At 38.3% G+C, this 4,147-nt stretch overlaps 1 non-coding gene across 1 annotated transcript; it reads left to right on the forward strand.

Moving 5' to 3' along the window:
* The first annotated feature begins 473 nt into the window (after positions 1-473).
* LOC113458364 lies at positions 474-580 on the forward strand. The gene has a single exon (XR_003378740.1). It is a non-coding gene; the product is annotated as a U6 spliceosomal RNA (small nuclear RNA).
* The last annotated feature ends 3,567 nt before the right edge of the window (positions 581-4,147 follow it).

The raw sequence follows: 4,147 nt of genomic DNA on the forward strand, positions 1-4,147 counted from the left end.
TTTCTGCCTGGCTTGCTCTTTTTCAGTGTAGACCTGCATACGAGTGACCACTAGAACCTACAATGCAGAATCAGTATTAGGCTGCCTTGAAATCTCTGCCAAATGAAATTAGTCCCAGACTCTTCCATTTAGCCTGGGGCAAATTTCCAGGACAAGGGCAAAAGGCAGCCACATTCTTTGCCTAACTATCACAATAATTGTTTCCAGTTCAATTGGTAATATAGGTTACCTGTGAAACCTCTGGGGCTGGGCCTACATAATCCATTTCCTCTCAGTACTATTGACTTCCAGGCTCCTACTAGAATGGTCCACTAATCCCCATTTACAGTATTCAACTTCTTTTCTAGTCCAAAGTCCCAAAGTCTTCTACCCCCTCCTTAAAACAGTGCTGTTAGGCCTGTCATGGAAATACCTCATTCCTGATACTAAATTCTGTTTTCATTACTTTTCAAATATGATAAAACACCATCACCGTGCTCACTTTGGCAGCACATATACTAAAATTGGAATGATACAGAGAAGATTAGCATGGTTCCTGAGCAAGGCTAATATGCAAATTCGTGAAGCATTTCATAGTTTTACTAAGATCTGTCAATATAATCTACCATATAAACAAACTAAAAAATAAAAGCCACATGATCATCTTATTAAATGCTGAAAAAGCCTTTAATTTTTGGGATTCTATCAAGAAACTTCTACAACTCATAAACACTTTCAGTAATGTGGCATGATACAAGATTAACTAAAAAAAAATCAGTAGCTCTCCTTTACACAGATGATAAATGTGCTGAGAAATAAATTAGAGAAACATCACCCTTCACAATAGCCACAAATAGCATAAAATATCTTGGAGTAACTCTACCAAACAAGTGAAAGGCCTGTATGATAAGAACTTTAAATCTTTGAAGAAAGAAATTGAAGAAGACTCCAGAAAATGGAAAATGGAAAGACCTCCCATGCTCTTGGGTACGTAGAATTAACAGTAAAAATGCCAATCTTACCAAAAGCAATCTACAGATTCAGTGCAATGTCCATCAAAATTCCAGCAAAATTGTTCACAGACCTCGAAAGAATAGTACTCAACTTCATATGGAAAAGCAGAAAACCCAGGATAGCCAAAGCAATCCTGCACAATAAAGGAACTTCTGGAGGCATCACAATCCTCAACTTCAAACTCTACTACAGAGCTACAGTACTGAAAACAGTCTGATATTGGCATAAAAACAGACAGGAGAACCAATGGAACCTAATTGAAGACCCAGATATTAATCCACACACCCACAAACACATGATTTTTGATGAAGAAGCAAAAAACATAAAATGGGAAAAAACATATTTAACAAATGGTGCTGGCCTAATTGGATATCAACACTTAGAAGGATGAAAATAGATCTATATTTATCACCATGCACAAAACTCAAGTCTAAATGAACCAAAGACCTCAACATAAAGCCAACCACACTAAACCTCATAGAAAAGAAAGTGGGAAGTACACTTGAATGCATTGGCACAGGAGACCACTTTCTAAATATAACCCCAGCAGCATAGACACTGAGAGAAATAGTTAACAAATGGGACCTCGTGAAACTGAAAAGCTTCTGTAAAGCAAAGGACACAGTGAACAAGACAAAAGACCGCCTACAGAATGGGAAAAGATCTTCACTAACCCCACATCAGACAGAGGTCTGATCTCCAAAATATACAAAGAACTCAATAAATTGGTCATCAAAAGAACAAACAATCCAATTTAAAAAATTAGAGCACCTACCTAAACAGAGAACTCTCAACAGAGGAATCTAAAATGACTGAAAGACACTTAAGGAATTGCTCAACATCCTTAGCCATCAGAGAAATGCAAATCAAAACAACTCTGAGATTCCATTTACACCAGTCAGAATGGCCAAGATCAAAAACACTGATGACAACTTATGCTAGAAAGGATGTGGGGTAAAAGAAACACTCCTGTATTGCTGGTGGGAGTGCAAACTGGTACAGCCCTTTGGATGTCAGTATGATGATTTCTCAGAAAATTAGGAAACAACCTTCCTCAAGACCCAGCAATACCACTTTTGGGTATATAACCAAAGAATGCTCTATCATACCACAAGGACATGTGCATAGCAGCATTGTTTGTTGTAGCCAGAACATGGAAACAACCTAAATGCCTCTCAAGCAAAGAATCATTAAGGAAAATATGATACATTTGTACAATGGAGTACTACACAGCAGAAAAAATAATGGCATCTTGAAATTTGCAGGCAAATAGATGTATCTAGAAAACATATTGAGACACAGAAAGACAATATTACATTTACTCATTTATAAGTGGCTTTTAAACATAAAACAAAGAAAACCAGCCTATAAATCACAATCCCAGAGAACCTAGACAACAATGAGGACCCTACGAGAGAGATACATGGATCTAATCTACATGGGAAGTAGAAAAAGACAAGATCTCCTAAGTAAATTGGGAGCATGAGGATCATGGGAGAGGGTTGAAGTGGAAGGGAGGGGAAGGCAGGGGAACAGAGAAAAATATATAGCTCAATAAAATCAATAAAAAGAACACCATTACCAAGGCAACTTTTAGAAGAGTTTGTTGGAGGCTTACAATTGCAGAGGGTGAGTCCATTACTACTGTGGTGGGAAGCACGGTGGCAGGGTGTCAGGGATTGGTGCTAGAGCAGTAACTGCTGAAGAGTTTACTTCTTATCTACAAAAAGGAGAGGGAGAAGGAGAGGACCATGGGCTTCTGAAACCTCAAAGCCCTCCCCCAGTGACATGCTACTTCCAACAAGGCCGTACTTCCTAATCCTTCCCAAATACTTCCACCAATAGGGAGGGGACCAAGCATTCAAATATGTGCGACTTTGGGGGCCATTCTTTTTCAAACCACTGTAGATTCCTGTGAATTCAAATTTTGTTTGTCATAAAAGGAGTGTTAAAATTTTTTTCTTTTGTGTGTCGATATCCAACTCTTATATTACTCATTAAAATAATGTCTTTCTCCCTTTAGCACAGTTTTGGCCCCTTTATCAAAATCAGTTATCCATGAATGCATGAGTTCACTTCTGGACTTCCAATTTCAGCAATTGGTCTGTATATCAACTCTGTCCCAGGAAGGAATACATTACTCTAAATTTTCCAGTGGGTTTTAAAAATCTCATTTTTATTTTTTTCAAGAATTGTTTTTAATATCCAGAGTCTTTCAACATTCCACGTGAACTTTAGCCAACATGCTCAATTGAGTTTTGGAAAAAAGGCATTTGAACTTCTGATAGAGGCAACATGTATGTATGTTGCCATACATACATAAATCTATGTATCAACCTAAGGGAGTTTCTGTCTTAACAATGACAAATCCTTCAGTGTATTCTCTTGTAAAGCATTTCATTTAGTTAGCTGTTAGTCTTGAGCAAAACATAATTTTCAGTGTGTGAAATATGTTTTGTACTTTTAAAAAAATTATATTTTAATTATGTGTTTGCATGTCTATGTTTACATATGTGGTTTGGATAAGAATGGCCCTGTCTCAGTGAGGATTTTCTATCTCTGTGAAGAGACACCATAAGCACAGAAACTCTCACAGAGAAAATATTTAATTGAGGTGGTGGCTTACACTTAAAGAGGTTCAGTCTATTATCATCATGACGGGGAGCATGACAGTGTGTAGGCAGATGTGGTGCTGGAGCTGAGAGTCCTGCCTTTGACCAGAACGCAGTAGGAAGTTGACTGATTGTCACACCTAGAAAAGCTTGAGCAAAAGAGACCTCAAAGCCTGCCCCTACAGTGACACATTTCCTCGAACAAGGCCACACCTCCTAATAGTGCTATTCCCTTTGGGGGCTATTTTCTTTCAGATTACCACAGGTGCCAAAAGGCTCATATATTTGAATATTTGGTAACCAGGGAGTGGCACTATTTGAAAGGATTAGGAGGTGTGTCCTTGTTGGAGGAAGGATGTTACTGGGTTGGTTTTTAAGGGCCTATGGCAAGACTAGTCTTTCTTACCCTGTTGCTTACAGATACATATATAGAAGTTTCAGCTCCTTCTCCAGCATAGTGTCTGCCTCCATGATGTCATGCTCCCTGACATGGTGACAATTGAATAAACCTCTGAAACTGAAAGCAAGCCCAATTAAATGCT

This window comes from Microtus ochrogaster, unplaced genomic scaffold, assembly GCF_000317375.1.
Source record: "Microtus ochrogaster isolate Prairie Vole_2 unplaced genomic scaffold, MicOch1.0 UNK15, whole genome shotgun sequence".
Lineage (NCBI taxonomy): Eukaryota > Metazoa > Chordata > Mammalia > Rodentia > Cricetidae > Microtus > Microtus ochrogaster.